The 25,916-nt window shown below is 41.0% G+C and overlaps 1 protein-coding gene and 1 long non-coding RNA gene across 2 annotated transcripts in view; both read left to right on the top strand.

Moving 5' to 3' along the window:
* The window catches only part of PPARGC1A (PPARG coactivator 1 alpha), a 681,503-nt gene that overhangs the window by 232,314 nt on the left and 423,273 nt on the right, over nt 1-25,916 (top strand). The gene's annotated exons all lie outside the window — the stretch shown is intronic.
* The window catches only part of LOC129058927 (uncharacterized), a 49,904-nt gene continuing 38,737 nt past the window's right edge, over nt 14,750-25,916 (top strand). The window contains exons 1-3 of the long non-coding RNA XR_008524377.2: nt 14,750-14,823; nt 16,176-16,311; nt 21,098-21,203. This is a non-coding gene — a long non-coding RNA (uncharacterized LOC129058927). The remainder of the gene's footprint in view (nt 14,824-16,175; nt 16,312-21,097; nt 21,204-25,916) is intronic.

Raw genomic sequence — 25,916 nt, 5'->3', positions numbered from 1 at the left:
TAAGGGAGGGCATCTTCCAATCCAGCAAGTGAGGGAAGGTGTTCCAGGTAGGAAAACTGCAGCTACAGAGATAAGCAGGCCTGAAGACTCATAGGAATATTCCAGAACACATCAAGTTATCTGTCATGGACTAGAGCACATGGCCAGTGCTGGGGGGTGGGCATCAGGACAAGGCTGTGGCCAGCTGGCCTAGAGCCCTATAGACCACACCAAGCATGTTGGGCTCTGTCCTGAAGATGAGGCTCTGAAGGGAGCCTTGAGTGGGAAGAGTGAGAGCCTCAGGTAGAGTTTTAGAATTGTCACTTGGCTGCTGTGTGGAGGTGGAAACTGGAGGCTGGAACATCCAGTGTAAGGTCATGTTGCAGTCAGTGTGAGGGGTAAAGAGATCTCTCATCAGGGCAGCAGTAGTGGGCTGGAGTTATTAAGGAGGAGAGAATCAATAGAATCTAGTGTTGGGTTCTAGCATGGCACAGCACTCTGATTATTGCCTCCCTAATAACTGGAGAAATGCTGGCTAATGTTAACATGAATCTGTACAAAATGTGGCTTGGAAGAAAACTTGACAGTGGAGCAAAACGACAGGGATAAAATATACAACCACATATAGAAGCCACAATGAGTTTCTCCCATGTTATCTGCTGTTTTGGATTGTTCATGCACCTGTTCATTTTCTTTGTCAAAAGCAGAGTATTATTTATAAAACACTGTTCCACCCCCAAACATCTGGATGTTTGGAGTTGCACAGATAAAACATCTGGATTTAGGCCTGAAATTTTTGCTTATTCTCGCAGATGTTTGGCGTCCCATTGACAAAACTGGTGGGTCTTCCTGAAGAGCTATCTCATAAAAGTAGGCGCTAAACAAGGCGTGAGCCTGCAGATGCATTTTAACGGATATAAGAATGGAAAACCCCCACATTAAGAGCCAATAAAATAACAAAACACATTGTGAGTCCAAAGGGATTTAAACATTTTTCTGGTTGACCAATAAGGATGCAAAATAATATGTTTGTGCTTGCAAGGAGCATTTTATTTTTCAGATGAATATTTGCTTGGAACAACTGGGGAACGGGAGGCCAGGGAAGATTAAAATGTTACCCCTATCTTCCAGCTGAGTTCAAGTCTATTGTTTAACTTGGCTGCCAGAAAAGAGCTAGACACCCTGAAAGTTCAAGTTCATTCTTTCCTAAATAGCCTTTTTTTCTTTTACAAAAGTATTTTCTAAGCTTTTTGTTTGTTTGTTTGTTTTGCTTTTTACTAAACTTTTGTGATATTTTGTAAAAGAATGATCCACAAGGAATTTGGGCAATTATTTAACTATAGAAAGTATACACAAACTTTAGAAAAGTAAAGCTACATTATAAAATCCAGGGCAGGAGAGACATGCTTAAAAGAATGGGCGAACTGTGTTAGAAAATTGAGAGTGAACTGTCTTGACCATTCCTACAGCTGGAGGTGGGTTAGTTTGCTATTTCTGTCTTCCTGCCACCCCTCAGCAGCAGAGAGAGTTTCACTTGTATCCTCAAATATTTTGTATCTTTGGATGAGAGGGAGATGTGACTGTCTCAGGTCATGCCACCAATGGTCTCAGAGTTCAGTGAGGCTGCTTGGACGGACTGGGGAGAGGCTTTTCTCTCTCCATGCCTCTAGGGTATACCCGACTTAGACCCTGGCTCTGCTGAAAAGCTACTTACTGCTGCCAGATAGAGAACAGCCTTAGGGCCAAGGGTATATCTGACTAGCTACATTCCTCTGCTAGACCTACCTCTGTTTGAACTACTGTCAAGGCAAAATTGCTTTATATCCCAATTTTGATGATATTAGCAAATACATGTAATGGGAAATAAAATTAATCAGTTTGTGCTTGTGAAATTGCCTCCTGTTTACCTCAGCCTTGTAGCGATTTTTCCCCCTCCTACAGGGGTTATTTTAATTAACAGCGTGAATTTTTGGTAGTTTAATTTATTTTATGATTGTGTAAAAATACTCCTTTGTAAGGGTTTATATATAACTAGCCAGCTAATTAGCAGTAATATTTTAACAACAGCTGTAGAAGCAGGGAGTCCCATGAAACATGGCTTCTCCCTTCAGACTGCCAAGATATTTATTGGTGCCTTTTCTTATCAGCTCTGGCTGAAGGCAACAAAGGAGGGTAGTGTGAGCATCGGATAATTAAAAGAGAAGTAAGCATTCAAGTCCTTCTCTCACCTGACACCCAGAACTTCCTAAGGACTTCTGTGTCTCTACGCCTCTGATTTAAGACTCCATCTCTTTGGCTTCTAGTTCTTCCAAAGTCTATTATATATTCCTTGTGAGCCTTAATATAAGACATACCTTTCCAGAAAATTATGGGTATTATTTTAATTTTAAGGGCATTAATTTAAACTAATAACAGTCACCAGCATTTGTACTATACTTTCCATTTATGCAAAGCATTTTTGACATAGAGCAAAGTACACCTTGCATTCGTTTAATTTACTTGAATTCAAGTGGAAAAACTGAGGAGAGAGCTGAGGTGTGTGGGGTGGGAGAGCGGGTGGGAGAGATCAGAGACACAGAGACATGGAGAGTCAGAGAGAGAATAAGCGAGACAGACAGAAGGAACTCCTCTTTCTATAGCCAACACAAACCCACCCGTTCCCTTCCAATCCCCCATCTTCTTCCTGACCTGTCATTTATTTTGCTGCATTGGCATTGGGTTTGAGACCCATGCTCATTGACCACCCTGAGTGAGATCCTAGTGTGCAAAGAAAAGTGGTTTATTTTTCATACCATATATATACACTTTTTTTTCCTACCAAAAACAAGCCAACTACTTACTCTAGAGCTCAGCATGAATTTTGCCTATGCACTATTTTCCCCTGACATGTGTAGATTTTAGATTCTGCCTCCTGCATAAATTTGTGATCCTCATTACCCTGTGAGAGTGGATATTCCCAGCCCTGTCTTGCGTCCCTAATCTCATTTTATAGATAGAGACACAAAGGGTTAGAAAAGTCAAATGACTTGTATGAGATCACGCAGGAAGCTAGTGGTAGAGAGGCAACTGGAACTACACCAGCCCTCAAATGCCTGTGATTTTGGTATGTTTCCTTAAAGCATGCTTGGGAAGCTTCCCTTTAGTTTCCAAGAGAGGGGAGACCATTCTTTCCTATGAACCCACCGAGCTTTGCCTTGTTTATAGCACACTTTCAGTTTTCTTGTCATGGTTTATTTGCATGCTTATTTCCTTCATGGACCATCAGCTCCTCAAGACAGCAGACTTTCCTTGTGCCTGCCTAGCTTGGTACCTGATCCATAGTAGATGCTTAATAAATAACTATTGAGTGGATGAAAAAAATTAGATTAAGTTGAACCTGACTTTCCAGTTCAAGCTTCTGTATAGTAAGAAACCTAAATTCATTGCTTGATATCCAACTTATTATGCTAATAGTTGTGTCTAAAAATGCTATATGTGCTGTGGTAGCAAAGTGCCTGAAAGATATTCAAATATTCAAATATTAAACATTGTTATTTCCCCATCTTTAGTAAGTGTCTATAGGAAATAGAATGTAAAAATTTCCAAAGAATGTCTCAAGCAGGAAAATACAGGGAATCGGTAATCAGATACACTTAGTGTGTGCATGTGGGTACACACCTACATGTAATCTCATACACTTAGCACTTAGCATGTGGATATGGGTACATGCCTACACACACACACACACACACATACACACACACATACACACACACAACCTTGGATTGATAGGATTCATGTAACAGATCTTCTGGAGAGGTAAAATGCCCAAGGAGAGGTGGATAGGTAAAATGTTCTTGAGAAGCCTTCTTGTACATTTGATCACTCCAATGACCAATATAATAACTTACGTTTGTAGAGCATTATACATTTCACATACAGGAGTGCTGCAATGCTGTTGAGATCAGTGGCTTAATTTAATAGATGCTGTTTGTCCAGGACTTTAACATGAGGTGTCAGTATCTGACACAGAGGAGGCTGAGTGATCTCATTTGGCTTTCAGCATAACTCCATGAGTGGCTACTCTTATTGTCTGTATTTGGCAAATAAGATACTCTAAGAAGTTAATGACCTGTTGCAAGTTCCCTAGCTAATCAGTGACAGAGCCAGGAGTCAACCCACCAAAGTCTATGCTTTATTTTATTTATTGTAAAATAACATCACTAACAATGCATTTACATGTGTGGATAGGTAAAAACTAACTATAAAGGCAGTTCATGGTAGTACTGAGAGGGTGATACTGTGTGTAGTGGTTAGAGATGAGGCTCTGTAATTAGGTGAATTACAAAACTTGGCAGAGTCAAGCTCTGAGTCCAGGTTACAGAACCTTACCTCTAACCACCACACACAGTAGGCTGTATAACTTGGGCTCAAAACATGACTGCCGCTTATTATCTGTGTGACTTTCATCAAGTTACCTAACCTCTCTGTGTGTCGATTTCCTCATCCACGTGGAAGCTATATTAGCACTTATCTATCTCATGACATCTTGAGGATTATGGGAGATGATGCCATTGGCTGAGTGCTGGGCACATCACCAAGGCTCAATGATAGCTTCCTAAGTGGGTGGCAGGTCCTGAGTTCTGTCGCTACGGCAGTGTCATCTTCCTGGGTCACCCTATCTTCATTTGAAAAATGACAAGCTAGAAGATGTGATCTATAAGGCCCCTTCCAACTATAAAGTTATTGCCTCTAGCATAGTTTTGCAGTGTCTTATGGATAATGTGAGCCCCCTCAGTATTTCTAAAACGTTTTCATTCTCTGTTGAAGAGAGAAAATAATAACATGAAGTGGGTAGAGAGAGAGGAGAAAAGAGGGGTTGTAAGAGCATCGGTAGGGGATGGATGAAGGACTAGGTATCATATGACAAGTAGCTAAATTGGCCATTACGGGTATTGAACTCCATTTGGTGTGTAATAGTAGGTGAGTACTTGGCCATATGAAACTCATATCTATATATCAACTTTCCCTAAACACCATCTCAACTAATGAGCACTGAATGAGGAATGGAGATTTGGTTGGGCAGAGATAACAGCAGAAAATATGAGAAATATAAGTACAATACTGTAATTAAAGGGGAACTGCTGTGACTTATGACCTCCATCTCAATTCCTTTTTTCTTTCTTTTCCTGTCAAGCAGCGTAAAGCAAGAACTCTTATGGAAAGTAGACAGAGGAAGCAACATTTCTTTAAAAAATCTAAAAAAAAAAAAAAAAAAATCCAATCTTGGAATTACTTTTGATGGGGAAACAATAAAGTGTTAGATAATTCTGAGATTCCCACTGCAAGAAAACAATAATTATATTTTGTATTTTATTATAATAATAGGTTCTGGGCTAAATGTACAAATCTAATAAAACCACAGTACCAAGCTACAATAGGCTTCATGAATTGGAAATGGAGTGAATTTACATGTTTTTGGCACCTGCCACCCAATTCCCCAATAATAAGATCTATAATTTCCTGATAAGCACGTGCACAACTCTTGTAAATGTAGCTCTATAAAAGGGCCAAAGACTGTTTTCAGTGCGCATGTTAATTTCTTATTGGCCTTGCCAGTCCCGCTCCTTCATGTCTAACCTTTTTGCCATTTAAATGCATTGAAAATATTGAGATAGATTTTTGTAACTTTTAAAGGGATTTTTGAACGTATAAGTAGCTGTACAAGACCAGAAAAATGGTGAGTCATCCTGGGCTTATTTAAGAGTGTTTCAAAAACACTGGGTGTCATTTGTACACATTTAAAGAACACTGTGCGTTTGCAGATGGGGCAGGACATGTGAGCATGTGTTTGAAAGGCTCAGGGCACAGCAGAAAAATGCTGCTTCTTTGATGGGACTGTCTGACATGACAGTTTAGTGCAATTTTCTTTAGTGCAGGGTACAGGTGTAACTAGAGGTTGATGTTGGCATGGCAAGTGCAGTGGGATAGATGAGGTTTCATTTTTCTGCCCCACCTCTTGGTACTGGCAAAGACCTCTAGACTAAAATTTTAGCAGATGACTTACAGAGCCTCGCACATGGCATTTCCGTGCACGTCTTAAGGTACTACACCAGGTCCTTGGAAGTCCTCTATCTTCAACATAAAGGGAGGTATCATTGCTGATGACAGATTTCAGGGTGAGTCCCATTTTATGACTACCTTAGTGCCAAGCCCACAAGAGAATACATGAAGAGGTCATCAGGAGTGTTTTCTGTCCTTAGATAAAGCTTGCTCACTCCTTCCAAAGACCCACCCAGCATCAGATGGGTGACTGCTCATGATATGACCCAAAAGTCTGGAAATTCTCATTACAAAGCTTCTGGATACATGCCAAAAGTTTCAAAACTGTTGGCTCACAAGTAAGAAACCAATAGTAGGTATACCAATTTCGTTTTCTTCTTTCATTTAGTTGATATGCCATCCCACAGCGAGGATTTTATTCCTTTAGGCTCACACAGAACCCTGGGATATTGATGGTAACTTAATTGCTAGTGGTGGGAGTTTGAGATTGTTAATCCATATAGTCACAGGATGAGGAAAAACACACCTCTGAAAAACTTGCAGTTTCTCCACTGTGGGTGCCCTACCCTGTAACACTTTCTGCTCTCCTTTTCTGCTTGGAAAAGGCAGTTCAGTTGAGCTGAGTCACCTCCTCTGATCACTTCCTTATCAGCTGTGGATGAGTCTACCTTACCTTTGCCCCCAGTCTCATTTAATTAGATACAAGCCTACCTCAAAGTCAGTTCATTCTGTTTCTTAACATTGACCGCAGTTTCTCTTTTGGCTAACTCCTTGCCTTTCCCTGTGATTGAAGCAGTGGAGGTTGATAATTCATTTTGTTCTGCCATTATTGATTTGGTGGCTCTGGTCCAAAATTTGAAAATTTCTCTCCAGGTTGTTCTTGCCCTTGGTTTTTACAAAGACATTGCATAAAATGCAGGGTGTAGGTCAGAAATAGAAACATCAGTGCTACTTTAGGGTATGAGGGTCCACTTTCAATTGTGAAAGAGGCTTATTGTTAATTACAGAGATTTCCAAGGGCATCAGACACTTCTCATGCGGTGGCTGGGAAAAATCCTCCTTACACATGCTTTCTAAACTGAGAATGGATTTGAAAGACCATTGTCTGCCCCAGCTCAGAAATTATTCCCTCATAAAGGACTTGTGTAAAGGTTTTCAAGATACCTTTATGTGAAAGATAAACTATATTAAGGGCCCAAGAGCTTCTGCTCACCACATTTTTTACTGAGGGCTTCCATTCTTGATTCTTATAAATGTCAGTTTCTTAAAGTCACCACCCCCCAAGGATTGAAGATTCTGAATCCGTAAGTGGATGCTTCTCTGACGTTTTTTCTTTAGATTCTAGGTAACTTGGTGGTTGTTAAGTGGCCAGTGGAGTTTTTTCTTGATGCATCATTACTAAAATAAGATCACTGGTGTCCTCTTACCTTGCCTTAAACAATATTCCCAAAATGAGTATTTCAGAAGTGCCAAGAGCCAAAAATTTGTGGTGTGGAGTTCTTGCAGAGGCTAACGTGTCTCCATTATTCCTCTAGAGTGTGATGTTTTATTTTCATGTTGCAAATACTTGTAATAGAGGACTATCCTAAAAAGAAAGAACAGAACAGAAAAGAAAAGAAAAGCGTATCTTACTTTGTTTCATTTTGCCCAATTAGTATGACGAGCTGAGCCGTTGATCACTGGGGTCTCTTTATTGGATTACGTGAAAGAGCAGTGGAAATGAACAGGATACATTACTTTCCCAGGCTACTTTACTTCTATGTAAAGGTGGGTCCTTTGAATTAGTGCATAACCACAGTAGCGTGTAAGCGTCTTACTTTTCTCCTCTGATTTTTTAAAAGACAAAGATAGAATCCATGACATTGTCTTATATTTTTAGAAAACTGGTAGTTGATGCCTTCCAGAGACACTTATTCTAATTGGAGCTAAATTCTTCCCTGTCTTCCTTCCCATCTAATTTGATATCATTGTTCTCTATAAATAAAACAAGCCTGTAATGCCAGTGTATCATTGGCTTAGAGATCAACACAGCATTGACCTCATGCCTGTAATGAACTCAGTTTTCTGTGATCAGATAGTGAAACTATAACTGGAAAAAGTATTTTTTCCTGAAGCTAAATAGAAAACCCAAAGATGCAGCCACCCTCTAAGGACTTTTAAAATATTTCCCTTCTGTCAGTCACGTCTGTTATAAACAGGTAGTGTGAAGATCTTTATAAGCCTCGCTGGCTGTCAGTTACCAAAGTGTCCAGCCAAAATCAGGGAAAACTCTTACTGTGTTAAGTGTGCTGGTTCCATGCAGCAGAATCCAAATCTGCCCATTGTGCTTTCATTTCAATAGGCCCTCTAGATTCTTAATTACAACACGGGCTAATTATGCAGTCAAAGTTCTAAACCGCACTGGATTTGCACAGCACATCTCTCCTCCCTGGCATTATTGTATTGGTTTTCCCGACCCTGTCAGACTGAGATTTAAATCCTGAACCTGACATTCATTGTGTTCTGTATATCAGCTTTTCCTGCCTTTCTGAATTACGTGCCCAATAAAGTTCTCATCTCTGTCATAGGTCAGGACTTGGTCTTTTATAAATTCTTAGGCTGGGACCATTTAAATTCTGTTTTTGATTTTATCCTGCCTCTTCAAATTATTTGCCTTGTAAGCGCTTTAACTTTTTGGTCTTTAGCCCTAGCTTCTTAGGCTATTAATTTTTTTTTTTTTAACCTGTGTGACCACTGAAGCACATTTATAGAAAATCTTATTGACAGTGAGGTAGCTCCATTCTAGAGAAGGAAGAGAAATGTTTGGAAGGTTTTCAAATGGGAGTATTTGCTAAACCTTTTGTGTGTGTATGTGTGTGTGTGTGTGTGTGTGTGTTTGTGTGTGTCCTCTCAGTGCAGGTAAATGAGGAAATCATCAGCTATTAGAGCCCATTGAGTCTGGTATGTGTAGAATGTTCTCTATTCAAGCTTTTTCTCTGCCACTTATTTGGTGTTTGGCTGCCATTTCAATAGGACAGTGTCTTAGTTTCCTCTAAATCCATTTGATAGAGGGAGAAGGAGAAGGAAGATGAGGAAAGAGAGAGAGAGAGAGAAAGAGAGAGAGAGAGAAAGATGGAGAGAGAACTCTTTAGTACAATGTGCATTTTGAATGGCTTATGTATGATACATGAACAGACCAACATATCACATCATATCACATCATATTTTCTTGGCTATTGGGTGATTTGTTAAAATATTTTTATTTCTTTGTTTTAAATTGTGGAGGAAATTCTCAAATCTCATTTTATTTGCATCTGCTTCTAAGTGAGACTTCTGAAGGTTGTTCTTACAAAATTCCAAAGACACTTTGGAGACACATTTTTTCTGGCCTTTCCTTAAGAAGAAAGGGGGCCCAAGGCAGGCAGTGCTGGGCCTCTGTGGTCCCAGGGCCCCTCTGCAGCCTTGGGATCCTTGTGTGGACATTCTCAGTCAACTCCTGCTTGCCCTAGATTTCCCTCCATCCATCTCCTCATCACACTTACCTGTCTTTGACCCCTTTCCTTCACGATTTACTTTCTGCCAGCTAAATCAATAAAAATATCCATGCAGATATGTTAGAAGCTGCTAATTAGCCAAAATGTTACTACTTCTAAATAGAATTATTTGCATTTTAACATAATCCTTCTAGGACAATGCCCTGAGTCAAAAAGATGGTGCTTGTGGTGAGGCTTTATTTGATCCTGTGGGTATCTTCTAATCAGGCCAGGCTGAAAGCTAGGTTCCCTGCACTAGCATAAGAACGAAACTGACTCTAGTATGACAGTAGCAGCATGTCTTTATAAATTTTTTAAAAAGTATATTTATGTATTGTGCATCCCTGTATTACTAGGTGGGCAGCTTATTGATCCCAGCAGCTGCTGAATTTTTATATGCCATTTATGATTGTTCCCATGATATAGTGAAATATACAAGTCAAATTTGATCAGTGTTTCTTAAAAAGGTAAAGTACTTCTATACAACATTAGTCTGCAGGCATTCGGAGATGTCCCCTGCAAGTCCAAAGGAAGTTGGACAGGTATATGGAGCTAATAGAGTCACAAATTGGAGGCTGGCAAAGTGGTGACAGAGGAGTTTAAGCAAACCTTGCTCTGCATCACTAGTTAAACGGACGTGAGATCTCTTGGAGAAGGGAACGATGTGATTTCGCGGGGTTGCTTCCCTTGTACAAAGAATCAGCTGTGATTCTGCTCCAGGATTTTTTTTCAATCCAGAATTTTTTTTTTTTTTCAATCCTTCCTGTCCCTCTCTCAGGAAGTAAAGAACGGAGTCTGATCATGATAGCTGCCTAATTCAGTCACGTCACATGCCGAACTGCCTGGTAATTTCATTGTCACACCAAAAGACAGATTGAGACATATTTCAAAAACGTGTTTCATGGTGACCTGAAAGGTTATGTATTTGAAGACGGCCACAGAAAAGTAGACAGTGTATACCATTTTGTGTGAATTTGAAAAGTTTTTCTCTTAAATTGAAGGGAAAACGGGAAAAAACAATGACCAAATACCGGGCTATTTTCTTTGCTAGAATAGTTGTTACTTTTTTTCCCCTGGAAAATAAATAGGTTACTATCTAGGTCTTTGTGTTTCTCTACCTCAACTTTATTGCATGTCTTGTCAGTTTCACTCTGGCACTATTATTATATTTGACAAGAAAAGGGCTGGATTTTGAGCTGACAAAAAAAGGAAGAAAAAAAAAAAGCACATATCCCAAATATCCAACTAATGGTTAACGGCAGCCCCATTCTTTGTGTTTCCTTATGGAAATACAGTTTCTTCCTGGTGGACGTTTCTGATAGATACTAGACCTCCTCTACAAACTGCAGCTGGGCAGCTAATTCGGGAAGGATTACAGTTGCCCTTCCGGAAACCTTTGTTGCTTGGGTAAAGTCCCAAAACATGAACTCCATCTCCTAAGATTTCTGCGCTTGGGTCCTTTGGGATGAGTCACTCTGGGCCTTGAGGCAAATCTTCTGTACTGGAGACCCTTAGGAGACAGACTGGACCAGACTGGAGAGTAGCTTACGTCTGCTGGAAACGCTGAATACCTGAGGGCTCTGAATGGTCTGGGGTTTTAAAGTAGCTACCCTTTTGTCACAAAATGAGTGAATGACTGAGCCCAGAGCTGAGGTTTTAAACCCAGGGATTCCTGGTCCCAACTACAGCGTCTCTTCTGCCTCATTTTAGCAGCATAGTCCATAGCTGTAGAGAGGACTTGGATTGTGGAGTTTCAGAACAAGAGACGGGGGAGGTAGGCAGGGACTGAATCATAAAGAGCTGGGGTTTTGGGCAATGGACTTTGATTTTTCTCTTGGAAGCACTGCTGAGCCCTTTTTCCTTGTCATTTGGTTTGGATCATTCTCGATTTTTCTGTTTCTCTTTTACCATACCCGATGAGAGCTCTCAGTTTATAAAGTTGTAGTGATGCCATTCCTGATCAAACAATACAACCTTTGCTTCTTCTTCTTCTTCTTTTTTAAATAGATCCTGTGATCTGTCTGTTTCCTTACTTCTCACCAGAGAGGTACAGCCCCCTTTGTCAACAACTCCCAGTTACAGCCCCTTGGTCAACAACTCCCAGTTGCCATTTTCTATATCATCCTTTGGAATCACTATTTGACATGTACAGTTGGCAGTTATCTTTGTCAAACCTAACCACTTCTGTCTCAAGATAACAAGGTGCAAGGAGCCCTGTTTGCTGTCTTCCACTTCTAGATCTTTCCTGACTTCTGCCTCACTTCCTTTTCTCTTCACACTGCTCCGAGATGTTCCAGTCCTGGAACTCAGACTCCTGTTCCCAGATGCCTTCCTTTTGCTGTCCTCAGGGTCTAAATTAGAGACCATATCCCAGGACAAATGAAGGTGCTATATGGGGTGGTTCCCAGGGTACCAGATGTGGATTCGGGAAGAGTAGGCTGTGTTCACTGCCCCACCAGGAACCAGCGAAAAGTTTACGTGAATCAACTACATCAACTACATCTCTTGTGCTCTCTTCCCTTACCTTTAAAATGAAGCATCCATATAAGATGGGAACTGACTCCTGTACAACCTGGCCTCAGATCTTTGTCCTACTCACGCCTTCCTCAGAAGGAAAATCTAGAGGATTAAGAATCCCTGAGGTGGGGGGCTTTGACTGTTTTGTGTTCATTTCACAGGCAGGTTAGTGATTTAAAGATGATCCTTCTCATCCCAAAACATGTGCTAGCTAAATCCCAGGGCTTGTTTATACACATGTAGTTATGCAAGAATGACTAAGGATGATCAAATTGGAGCGAGTTGCTAAGAGCAGCGCTGCAATCAATAGGATTGCAATGGTAATAACCCCAGTCTAGTTAAAGAGATGTAAATTGCACTTCATTTGAAAACGGGGTTAGAACCACAATGGAGCAGGGTGGAATGAGGAGCTGGGCAGCCATAGAGTGGTAATGAGTTTTGATGCTGGCAGTGAGATTTTGGGATTTTGGTCTGCATTTCCAAAAATGCCTTCAGCTACCATGTTGTCCCTTATAGAGAAATAGGAACCCCAGAGACCAGGAGGCATCCAATGAACAGAAAGCTTTCCCTGCCAACAACAAATTTTTTTTTTTTTTTTTTTTTTTGAGACAGAGTTTTGCTCTTGTTGCCCAGGCTGGAGTGCAATGACACCATCTTGGCTCACTGCAATCTCTGCCTCCCGGGTTCAAGTGATTCTCCTGTCTCAGCCTTCCAGGTAGCTCGGATTACAGGCATCCGCCATCATACCCAGCTAATTTTGTATTATTATTATTATTTTTTTTAGTAGAGGCAGGATTTCACCATATTGGTCAGGCTAGTCTCGAACTCCTGATCTCAAGTGATCCACTCACCTCGGCCTCCCAAAGTGTTGGGATTACAGGCATGAGCCACTGTGCCTGGCCAACAAATCTTTTAAAGAAAGATTTCTTTTGAGGGGGTATACCAGTGGGTCTCACCCAGGCTGAACGATAGAATTACTTGGAGAACTTTTAAAAGGTCCATATAGGCTGGGCATCGTGGCTCATGCCTATAATCCCAGCACTTTGGGAGGCCGAGGCGGGCAGATCACCTGAGGTCAGAAGTTCGAGACCAGCCTGGCCAACATGGTGAAACCCCGTCTCTATTAAAAATACAAAAATTAGCTGGGCGTGGTGGCACATGTCTGTAATCCCAGCTACTCAGGAGGCTAAGGTAGAAGAATCACTTGAACTCAGGAGGCGGAGGTTTCAGTGAGCCGAGATTGCGCCACTGCACTCCAGCCTGGGTGACAGGGCAAGACTCCATCTCAAAAAGAAAAAAAAAAAGGTTCAGATACCCAAGCTTCAACCATAATCAATTAAATCTGAATTTCTGGAAGTGGGGCGCAGTCCTCAGTATGTTTTAAAGCTTTTCAGGTTATTCCAATGTGCAGCCAAGGTTGGGAATCGTTAGTTATAAACCTTGCGTCCCAAAGTATGACAGTCACTTGGGGTGTTTGTAAAAGATACAATGACTGACTCGGAACCCCGGGGGTTGGAGCCTGCATATCTGCATTTTCAACAAATTCCCCCAGTAACCCTGACAATAACTGGAGGAGGAAGATAAATCCACTGGCAAACAAAAAGATGGACTTTGGCTGATAAATATCGACTTTTGATAACAAGAACAAGTTACAGCCTTAAGTGGTTCATGATAATTCTTACTAATTGTAATGGGTATGTTTAGGCAGTATTAGATCAAAGACCATGTCTAATCCTCATTGTTGGGAGCTTCTGAGGGGTCCTACCTTTATTCCCTACCTGTGTGTTTTTTCTTTTTCCCCCTTGACTTTTATTTTAGATTCAGAGGGTACATGAACCTGTTTGTTACCTGGGAATATTGCTTGATGCTGAGGTTTGGGATATGCATGATCCTGTCACCCACGTACTGAGCATAGTACCCAGTAGTTCATTTTTCAACCCTTGCCTCCCTTCTAAGCTGCCCACCCTAATAGTCCCCAGTGTCCATTGTTGCAACCTTTATGTCCATGAGGACTCAGTGTTTAGCTCCCACTTATAAGAGAGAAGATCTGGCATTTGGGTTTCTGTTCCTGTGTTAATTTGCTTAGGTCAGTGGCCTCCAGCTGCATCCATGTTGTTGCAAAGGACATAATTTCTTCCTTTTTTATGGCTGTGTAGTATTTTATGCCTACCTGGGCTTTGAACAAATTGAGAAATAAGAGAGTCAAAATGGCAGCTAAAATGGCATCATCTTTATTTCTATGGGAGCTGATTCTAGGTTTGCCCATGAGAAGCAAATGGCCCATCACTATAACCAAGGATTAGATCACTTTATCCATCCAATCATTGCAGGATGTTCCCCCATCCCACTGGTGCTTGCTGAAGGGGATGCCAGCTTCCTGAGAGTAGCTGGTGCCAGAGATGAGGATGGAGCTGAGCTGAGCTGAGCTGCGCGGGCTCAGTTGTTCTTCCCAAATTCAAACAAAGGAATCACTCCATTCTCCCACTATAATCGGATGGGGAAAGACAGCTGTTTCCCAGGGAAATCTTTCCCCCATGGAAACCAAGACTAGGAAAAAGGTGTTCCTCGCAAGCACTAGGCAATCCTGTAAGTTATTTTTTGCCTTTCATCACCATTTTGTGCCCCAACAATTCTGGTGCTCAGTGCTCTCCTCTCATCAATCTGCTCTCAGATTTTTCATTAATGTCTGATTTTCTCTCCCAGGTAATGAGGATGCTGGAATCCTGGGCTCAGGCTGGGGTTTGGAGGTCCAGAGCCTGAGCTGAGGTTGGAGGTGAGGGGATGCTGGGTGCTTGTCCATCACCTGGGTAAACAATCCTCTGTGTTAAGTACCTCCTGTCTAAAATACATATAACGATCTCTGTTTTTATGTCTGTACCATGATTGATAAACTTGGCATTTTAAAGTTATCATCTTTATTTACTTAGTTATTTGTTTATTTAATTTCTGACCACCTGCTCTCTGTTGATGTCATCTTATTTAATATTCTCAACAACCTGGATTTCTTGGTATTATTCTATATTCATTTTACAAATGAGTCCCCTAAGACATAGAGAATGGAAGTCATTTGCCCAAGGCTGTTGTGAGAAGTGATGGAACCTGTAATCCTAGCACTTTGGGAGGCTGAGGCAGGCAGATTGCCTGAGCTCAAGAGTTTGAAACCAGCCTGGGCAACACAGTGAAACCCTGTTTCTACTAAAAATACAAAAACATTAGCTGGGCATGGCGGGGTGTGCCTGTAGTCCCAGCTACTGAGGAAGCTGAGGCAGGAGAATCGCTTGAACCTGGGAGGCAGAGGTTGCAGTGAGCCGAGATGGCACCACTGCACTCCAGCCTGGGCAACAGAGTGAGACTCCTTATCCAAAAAAAAAAAAAAAAAAAAGAAGTGTTAGAACCGAGAATTCAAACCCAGCTTTGGTTGAATGCAAAGTATGTGGTTTTTACTTTGTTTCATGTTCCACTACTCTGCACATAACAGAGAGCCAAGATAGAGGTTTTCTCTTTTGGCTAAAGATCCTATAAGAAGTTCCACTTGGAGGGGGTGTGGGAGAGTGACCGAGCTCATCTGTTTTCTGCTCACATCTCTCAACTCCTGCCCTTGTGCATTTCACTATCTATAAACATCACACGATCATAGACCTCAGAGCTGGAAGGAGTTGAGCCAGATCATCTGGCTGGGCATCCTGCCTTCTGGAAGGCAACGACTAATTATCTTCATTTTTCCAAATGAGACAGCCCAGCGCTGACAGGTTGTGTGACTTGCCCAAGATGACACAGCCAGTAAGTGGTAAGGCAAGCCCCAGGACTTTTGTGTTACCTTAGCTCCTCCAGCTTTGCTGTAGAAATGCAGAACCAAAGAAATAAACCCAAAAGGAAAGGCTGTGAGATAGCTTTCCTGGGATTGTTCCAGAGGTGCTAATTCTTTCCTTTAAATCAGCCTTGGTACCTAACTGCAGGCAAGAGCAGACAGAGAAAGCTGCTGACTGGGGAATTCCCCACCTCGTTTTCCACCTTCCCTCTCTTCGTGTCTCCCTAATCCTCCTTATTAATGGTGAACAGTCTTTCCCCAGCCTACCTAAGTCAGGTGTGCAGAGGAAAGACCTGAAAACAATTCTTATTCCACAGCGAACATCTATTAAAGAGGATGCAGGCTGGGTCGGCAGTGTATGATGCAGAAGGCTGGGTGCCTCCGAGCTGTGAACAGATTTCCAATTTCCTGTGATCCCACAGCCCGGCCGGAATGAACACATTTCAGACAAACGTGAGCACATTTAAGACAAACGTACAAGAAATCATCATGTCACTGGTATTTAGTGTCAGGCGGCGGCAGAGTCAGACACATGTTCTTAGTTTAGCAGAATGGCAGAAGGGGAAATGGTAGATGGGAGGGTTACCTGACAATGTGAGCACTTGGAAACAGCTCTCACCTTGCCTCCCTCTCATCCTTTCCCCTGTTTTGTGGGTGGTTTCTTTCTCTTTGTCCCTCTGTCTTTTGTTTTATTATTAGTATTATTGTTTTATCTTTCTGACTCTCTCCTTTCATTTGGTCCCATTCTCAGTTTTAATTTCTCATTTTTCTGTCCTTCGATCATTTGTACAGATATTCATTCCACCTAAGCTCCAGTCAACAGGACAACTCTGCTTGAATATCTAATCATTTCACAAACTTATGATGTTCCCAAGGGCGACTCTTGATTTTCTCCATCCAAACCTATTCCTCCCACAGCCTTTTCCATCTCAGTACCTAGAAGCTCCATTTTCCATTTGTTCAGACCCCCAAAGCTTGGAGTCATCCTGGACCCCACTCTTTCTAGCACATACCATATGCAATCCGTTTGTAAATCTCATGGGATCCAGCTTCAAAACATCCCCGGGATCTAGTCACTCTTTTTTTGTTTTGTTTTGTTTTGTGTGTGTTTTTTTTGAGACAGAGTCTCCCTCTGTCACCCAGGCTGGAGTGCAGTGGCCGACATTCTCCTGCCTCAGCTTCCTGAGTAGCGGGGACTACAGGCGCCCGCCACCATGCCCGGCTAATTTTTTGTATTTTTAGTAGAGACGGGGTTTCACCGTGTTAGCCAGGATGGTCTCAATCTCCTGACCTCGTGATCTGCCCCCCTCGGCCTCTCAAGGTGCTGGGATTAGAGGCGTGAGCCACCACGCCAGGCCCTAGTCACTCTTTAGTGTATTTCAATTATTGCTCCGGTCCAAGCCTGTTAGCTAGGTTATTAAAACAGGCTTCAAACTGACCTCACTGATTCTTTCCTTTCTCCTGTGGACTATTCTCAACCCAGCAGCAGGCTCTGTTAAAACTAGTTTCATCATTCCCCTCTTCAGCTCAAGACCCTTCAGGGGCTCCCCATGTCACTCAGGGTAAAAGTCATGTATTCAAATTGTCTCTGAAGCCCCAGTCTCTCCCTCTCTGTGCTCATCTCTGCTGTATTGACACTGGGCTTCTTGCTGATCTTTGAACATGCGTGACATGCTTCTACCTCAGGGCCTTTGCACTTGCTGTTTTCTCCCCCTTCTTTAGATATCCATATGACTTGCTCTTGTAGTTTCCTCAAGTCTTTTCACAAACATCACCTTTTCAGTGAGGTCTCTCCTGAGCACGCAATTTAAAACTGCAGGCTTCTCTCTTACTCCCAAATACTCTCATCTCCCTGAACTCTTGCACTTCTCCACAGCTTGCATCATGATCTCATGTTTTGTTTGTTTTCTTTATTTGCTTATTATGATCAGTCATCTCCACATCCCCTTTCCACTTTGCCCTCATTTGCACCACAATGTAAGCTCCTTGAGGGCATGGAGTTTTGTCTGTTTTGTTCAATGCTTTCTTTACCTTGTCTAGACAATTGCCTGCCATATAACAGATGCTCAGTAAATATTTTCAGAATGAGTGAATGAGTAAGTGTTTGAAAAAATGACTGAGCATATGCCAGACCAGGTATTGTGTTAGCATTTAGGCATCGCTAAGTCATTCTTTCACTTATTTATTCCTTTAACGAAAGCCTGTATGATGTGTCCTTGAGGATGTTCTATGCACTCTGTCTTTGGTTTCTCATTAACTTTTTCTCCTTTCAGAGCTCTCTTTGTTTCCCATCTTCTCAGCAACCTACTGACTCCTTTCCCATTTTTGAGTACCTGTCTTATTCTTAACGTCTTATCTCCATTCTCCCTCTTTCTATGGATCCCAATTCTCTTTTGGTTCAATGTGACAGTAGGTGTGCAGTCTGCATGGGTTCCATAATCTATCTGAGGGATTTGGTTAGGTTTTGGGCTTTCGCCCAACCCACTGCAGCCCCCAGGGTAAGAAGACAGGGCTGCTGCACTCAGTAATGACACTGTCGTGCCCTTTGCCATCAATGCCCCTACTCAACTCTTACTGGAATGTAGGTTGGTGATAAGAATTAAACTCTTGAGTTTTTGGCTTATCATCAATAAGAACATTTAACTGACTTTTGACTTCCATCTTATTTATAGGAATTGCGTCTCAGAGAAGGGATATTTCTTTCTTCTTATAAAAGGGAAAACTGTTAACACATGTGTAGTATCATAGTAACATTAGTGGAATGCTAAGTGAAGGAAGGAAAAAATTTTACTTGTAAATCAAACTGAATTTGTCTATACTGTCCTTTCTACTTTAGCCCTAAATTATATAAAATTTAATGTGGTTGTAATCCATATTTTCATGTTTCTATACAACTTCCATAGTTACTATTTTTAATGATGGCATACTATTGCATTTTCTAGATCATAAGATGCCACTGATTTTAAGATGCATCATTGCTTTCATAACAGCTTTTCAAAGAAGAAAAGAAATATCACCATTTTACATGTATACATTGAAAACAAGATGTAGTCTAACTTCAGAAATGTTAAAAATTATCCAAAAAAGGGCCAGGCGCAGTGGCTCATGCCTGTAATCTCAGCACCTTGGGAGGCCAAGGCAAGCAGATCATTTGAGGTCAGGAGTTCAAGACCAGCCTGGCCAATGTGGTGAAACCCCGTCTCTACTAAAAATAGAAAAATTAGCCGGGTGTGGTTGTGGGTGCCTGTAATGCCAGCTACTCGGGAGGCTGAGGCAGGAGAATCACTTGAACATGGGAGGCAGAGGTTGCAGTTGGCTGAGATCGTGCCATTGCACTCCAGCCTGGGACACAGAGTGAGACGGTCTCAAAAAAAAAAAAAAAAAAATCCACAAAAGTACCATAAAATTGAGAAAATAAAGCAATTTATAATATGTATATTTCATAATTTATTTTTACTACAAAAATCCTTTTGTCTTTGTGCCTACAGCTTTCATCTTTTGAATAGTTTTTAAATACAAATTTATGGGGGTAAATTTTATAAATTTTTAAAGCATACTGTCATGATGTTTTCCAAAAGGGTCAAAACATTTTACACTGTTACGCAAAATGTATGCTTGAGTATATGTGCCTAGTTGCAACTCTGCCAGCATTAGGTATTATAATTTTTCTTAGTTTTATATTTTTTTGCTGATTTTTATGTATGAAGATGGTTTATATTTGCATTATTTTGATTATTTGGGAGGTGGCATAAGATACATTAGTAGCAAGTTTAGTATTGTGTCTAACTGCCAGTAAAAGGTGTTATTATTGACAAAGTAGTATAAGACTAACTTATTTAAATGACAAAGACAGGAGTTTGTTCTTCAAAGTTCTAGCCTTTGGCTGAGGTGAAGGAGGAGATTCAATTAATAGAATTATTGAAAAAGAAAATCAATTATTCTTTCTGAGAACAAATTTAATTAGACTTTTGCCATTTCCCTAGGACCTTTAAAAGAAGGTGCTACGGTATAACCTTGGACTTTTCAAGAATTTCTGTTAGGGAGTTTGATGCTGCTTATAGAATATGGAAGGAGGGATTCAGTGTAATCACTTTAAATTTTTATAACAATGGCAACAGACATTTGTATGTGGCATTGGCCATTTGCTGGACAAAATCGCAATCACTTTGTATACGTTAGCAAATTCTCACAATAACTCTGTAAGTATTATTATTATTCCCACTGATGGATGAGGAAATTGAGGCACAGAGAAGTTGATGTATTTAGCGGGTTAAATAGCTGTGATATCAAGAGATGCAGCCTGGCTTTGAGCCTGTTTTCTTAACTACCTCAAGGTACTGTCTCTTACAAGCGTAATGCACCGCAGTGTGGACAGAAGGTTGATGAAGAGTCCTGGAGGACTTTCTACTCTATGCTAATGAGCTTCACTCTCCGCCTCTAGGTTGAGAGGATGAGATTTATTCTCTTGACAACTGAAAGCACATTTTTTAGCCTCCTCTGCTTTTTGACTCAAGTCCAGAGTCAAACATCATGATGATATCTTTTGCCCTTGGAGATGGTCCCTGAATTATACGCTTCTCTTGTACTCTTTACCTTCCCCCCAGTGTGTTATCAATGGGTATCTCTCAGTGAGGCAGATGTTCCAAACACTGGGACTTGCTAAAATTAACATTCCAAATGCTGCAGTATCTGGGATGTTTCTAGAACATTTTTATTCCCCTACCAGAAAGAATGGTGAACTTTGAGTGAAGAAACGTCTTACTGTTGTTGGAACAAACCAGATCATTTTAACTAGTTAATTTAAGTACGACAATTCCATTCATTGTCGAGCTTTTTAAAATTTTACTTTATTTTTTGAGTGAGGGTCTGTTCTGTCACCCAGGCTGAAGTACAGTGGTGTGATCATAGCTCACGGCAATCTTTAACTCCTGGCCTCAAGTGATCCTCTTGCTTCAGCCTCCCAAAGTGCTAGGATTACAGGCCTGAGTCACTGCACTCAGCCAAAACTTACCATTTTATACGTTTCCTCTGTACTATGATGCATATGCAAATATCTCCTCTATGTTTGGTGGTAAAGATTGGTAATATATTTTATTGATATGAAATTTTATTTTTGTTTGGGAATTAATTCAGTTGAATGATTAACAGCATAGATTTTGGAGTCAGAAAGACATTGATAAAAACCAGGTTCTGCCATCTCTCATTCTATGACCTTTGACAAGTTGTTTAATTTCCTCAGGTATGAAATGAAGATAATACCATCGTACGTCTTAGGTTTGCCATAAAGATTAAATAAAATGAACAAGTTAATGCTTATAAAATGCATAGACAGCACATGACACCTGGTAAGTGTTCAATAAATTGGCTAATACTAATATATATGTAATAAAATATAGTAAAAATTTAAGGAATGTCCAAACTCAGAACTCTTTGGAGGTAAACATTATATCTTTTTCTTGTTTCTCTTTCCCCAAATCTGTGACTCCCAGTCTCATTCTCTGTTCAATTTTGTTATTCCCTCTCTTCTAAAAGTTTCCTCTAAAAAGTAAAATGAATTAAGATTTATTTTGTGTAAAAATTAAAAAAAATAATGTTACAGTTTCTTTTGTGAGTATTGGAGACGTCCTCATTTTTTTTCCCCACCATCTTGTTATGGGATGAGTGGGTGAGTAGGATTTGCTATTTCTTTTAGCAGTTCCTAGAGTTGTGCAAAGGAATTGTAAAATAAATGGACCTATTTCTTTTCCTTTTCTTTTTTTTGATTCAAGAGGTACATGTGAAGGTTTGTTAAATGGGTATATTGTGTAATGCTGAGCTTTGGGTTTCTAATGATCCAGTAGCTGAAATAGTAAACATAGTATCCAATAGGTAGTTTTTCAACCTTTGTCTCCCTCCCTCTCCCCTTTGGAATCTTTAGTGTTTATTGTTCTCATCTTTCTGTCCTTATGCACCCAATGTTTAGCTCCCACTTATAAGTGAGAACATGCAGTATTTCATTTTTTGTTCCTGCATTAATTTGCTTAGGATAATGGCCCCCAGCTATATCTATGTTGCTGCAAAGGACATGATTTCGTTCATTTTTATGGCTGTGTGGTATTCCATGGTGTATGTGTACCACATTTTCTTTATCCAATCCACCATTGATGGGTACCTGGGTTGATTTCATGTCTTTGTTATTGTGAATAGTGCTGCAATAAACACATGAGTGTAGGTGTCTTTTTGGTAGAAGGATTTATTTTCGTTTGACCATGTCCCAGTAATGGGATTGCTGGGTCGAATGGCAATTCTATTTTTATTTCTTTGAGAAATCAACAAACTGCTTTCTACAGTGTCTGAACTAATTTGTATTCCCACCAACAGTGTATAAGCATTCCCTTTTCTCTGCAACTTCGTCAACATCTGTTATTTTCCGACTTTTTAATAATAGCCATTCTAACTGGTGTGAGATGGTATCTCATTGAGGTTTTGATTTGCATCTCCCTGATGATTAGTGATATTGAGCATTTTTTTCGTGTTTGTTGGCCACTTGTATGTCTTCTTTTGAGAAGTGCCTGCTCATCTCCTTTGTTCCACTTTTAATGGGGCTCTTTTTTTCTTGCTGATTTGTTTAAGTTCCTTATAGATTATGGATATTAGCCCTCAAAATGAATTGACTTATTCCTAAGGAGAGAAATCTTCAAACTTTATGTCTAAAATTTGTCTAAAGAGAGAAATTACTTCTGTTTACTGATGGGACTCTGTGACTAGGCATTATCAGCAGGAAGAACTCTCTCCGTGGGGCTTCTCAACAGGGGGGATGGGCAGGTGGAGGCGTGAGCTCAGAATGTGGAAGTGGCCTTTGTGTTGGCTTCTGTCTGTATGGCCTCCAGTACCAGGTCTGAGGTACCACACACTGATCATCAAATATCCAAACATCGTCCCTATCCTCATATTTATGACGAGTACCAGAAGCGTCCATGTTTGGAGGAGGGGAGGAGGGGCCTCTGGAGTCTAGCCAGTGGCTGTAGGTGTTTAATGAAGATAGGTAAGAGTTAAGAGAATAATGGAGACAACTCTTTGATTGATCGATTGTTAACTGAGCAGGACGCCTCCCCTGAGGCTTTATCTTGATGGTGGCTCTCGTGGGGTGAGGCAGTGACGCAGGCAGTGACATAAAAATGACTCCTTCACTGAAGAATTCAGGGCAAGCTAGAGCCCAGTATGACGGAGGAGATAACCTGGTTGCTGTTTGTGAGATTCGGCCCAGGAATGTAGCAATCCCAGCCTGCAGGCATTGATCTGACAGCTGCTCTTAGCCTTGGAGAGAGATTCAGGGACAGTTGGTGCCAGATAACAAGAGTTCAAAGCACGCTGCTGGCCCAGGTGTGACCACCCCTATTGGTGTGCTGGCATTTGCAGAAAGGCAGAGCGGACTTCCTGGCACTTTTGCCGAGGGTTGTGGGGCCATAAAACATCTCCAAGAGGTTTGGCTGGATGCCAGTTACCCTGTGTACTCACCTTTCTGCCACAACTACTTCAGAAGCAGCTGAAAATTTGGAATTCTAAGGGAGAAAATAAGCCCCTCTTTCTTGTCCCACACAAATAGCACTACAATTGTTTTAATCTGAAGAAGTTTATGTGGTCCCCACCTTGTACTTGGTGATTGTACTGGAAGAGGATTGACCTTATGAATGTGCATCTCAGGCAAAGCAGAATCAAGGACATTGGGGCATGAATCTCAAAGGGACGTGGAAATGTCACTGGAGGTGAAAGAAAAGCAATATAGAATTACTCTATTCAGGAAAAAGACTAAATGTGGTTATCTTCTCCATGATTGCTGCTTGAGCGCTGTCATCTCAAGAGGCACATTGAGCCACAACGGTGTTTCCTAAACCACCTCCTGAAGAGGAGGGATGCTGGTAACTGCTTTGCTGAGTAGGCTATGGAAGTCTGGGCCAGAGCTGAATTGCTGGGAACATTCTAGAAAAAATAGAAAAATGGTCCTTACTGCATCCTTCCTATCTGAAACTCTCAGCCACTCTTCTAAATAAATGTTTAAGCAACATTTGAATGCCTTTTTGAAAAGGTGAGAAATCGTTAGTCTGCACGGGGTATCCACATCATGGGCCAGCCCTGTATTCCTGCTAGCATTTGCTGATGAGAGCTACCTCCTTCTTTCCTCGCTGACTGCCTCATCCACCTGCTAGTTTCTCTGTATCCTTCAAGATGTGAAGAAACGTGTGTGGATGGTTTTGTCCGGGGCTTTTCAAACTCGTTGTGGAATCTTTTTTCCTGCAGCTATCATTACCATTTCATCTTTTGTGTACCAGGCTTGGTAAGAGTCTTGCCTAGCTCTTTTATCTGGTGCTCCTTAATTCTCAGAGCAGATAGTGTATGTCATTTATTTATTCCTTTGACAAGCATTTATTGAACACTTGTTATATGCCATTGTTTCTTTGCACCCTAGCAATATTTTAGATTAAACAGGTCTCTGGGTAAATTCATCACCATTTTCCTATCTACACACAGGAAAACATGTTTGTCTTGATTTTCTAACTTTGTATGAATTGCGCCAGCATTCTCTCCCAGGCACTCAAGGTTAAAGCCTTAGAATATTACAAGTACCTTCCTTTTTTGGAATATGTCATTTGTTTTAACAATTTCAAAAAACTTTTGTGATTTTTTGTACAAATATTACATGTTTCTTATAGAAACATTATAAGACTATACCTTAGCTAAAAATGGGGGGAAAATCACTGGCTGTTTCAAATAAATTGCCACATTCTGATATTTCTGCCTTTCCATGTTTTCTTTTTATTTTATTTTATTATTATTATTTTTTCATGATGGAGTCTTGCTCTGTTGCCCAGGCTGGAGTGCAGGGGCACACTCTTGGCTCACTGCAACCTCTGCCATCTGGGCTCAAGTGATTCTCCTGCCTCAGCCTCCTGGGTAGCTGGGACTACAGGTGTGCACCACCACACAGGGCTAATTTTTGTATTTTTGGGAGAGATGAGGTTTTACTATGTTGGCCAGGCTGGTCTTGAACTCCTGACCTCAGGTGATCTGCCTGCCTTAGCCTCCAAAGGTGCTGGGATTACAGACATGAGCCCCCATGCCTAGCCTCCATGTTCTCTTATACCAAGCCCCTTCTCTTGTCCCCATGGTCACCATCCAACACCCTCCAAACCTTCAGGCTCTTCCATCCAAACAACAGCAGTAGCCTCTAACTAGACACCTCCAATTCACCACATTCTAGTGTCTTTGGGGCCCACTTCTATGAAGGTATGGAATGGTCTAAGAAGACCATATGACAGGAAGGAATATTAGATTCCTACAATTGCTCAACCCATTGTTAATTCTGCCTTCACATCTCAGGTAGTTGAAGCAGGGCTACAATTCTTTAATCAGCTTCATGATCTATCGTTTCTTCAGAAGATGAATGTGGTACAAGCTAGCTGAAGTTCTGCTTGAGGTCGCAGGGAGAAAATACCTAAGGGACAAATAAACTCTTCATGTCCTTAGCTCACATTTTATGCTTTTCCTTGCCTCAACTCAACACATGCATATATTCACACATTGCCATCATTCCAGAGTCTGCTGAAGGCTGCCCCAGACTTTGTAAGTGAGATGCAGACCTAGCACAGTGATGACCTACTATGTGTCAGGTGCTTTGAATGTGTTATCTCTTATGTGATCTTTATTACAGTGGTAGGTATATTACTTAGTTCCATTTTAGGATGAAGGCACAGAGAGCATGAACAATGCACCTAAGGTCACAGTTTCAAAACCAGGTCTTGAGGCTTGTTGTACACCCTCTTCTCAGGGAGAATGTTGGTTGATCAGGAAATCTAAGGGGTGCTTACTAACTTCGTTCTCTTTTGTGTAAGATTTTCTTTCTACCTGTTTTTTGGTATTAAGGTTTGTTTGTATATTCTGGAAACTGTTCCTTTAAATCCACCTCAAATATTTAAATAAGGAAGAGACTAGGGCCCTAGAGGAAGCTATGTTTCATGGAAGAAATAATTTAGAACAGAAAAACAAAAGCAAGAACAAAAACAAAAACTGAAGGGCAAAAA

The sequence above is a fragment of the Pongo abelii genome, chromosome 3 (assembly GCF_028885655.2).
Source record: "Pongo abelii isolate AG06213 chromosome 3, NHGRI_mPonAbe1-v2.0_pri, whole genome shotgun sequence".
NCBI classification, from domain to species: domain Eukaryota; kingdom Metazoa; phylum Chordata; class Mammalia; order Primates; family Hominidae; genus Pongo; species Pongo abelii.
This window is presented reverse-complemented; position numbering and strand designations above follow the sequence as displayed.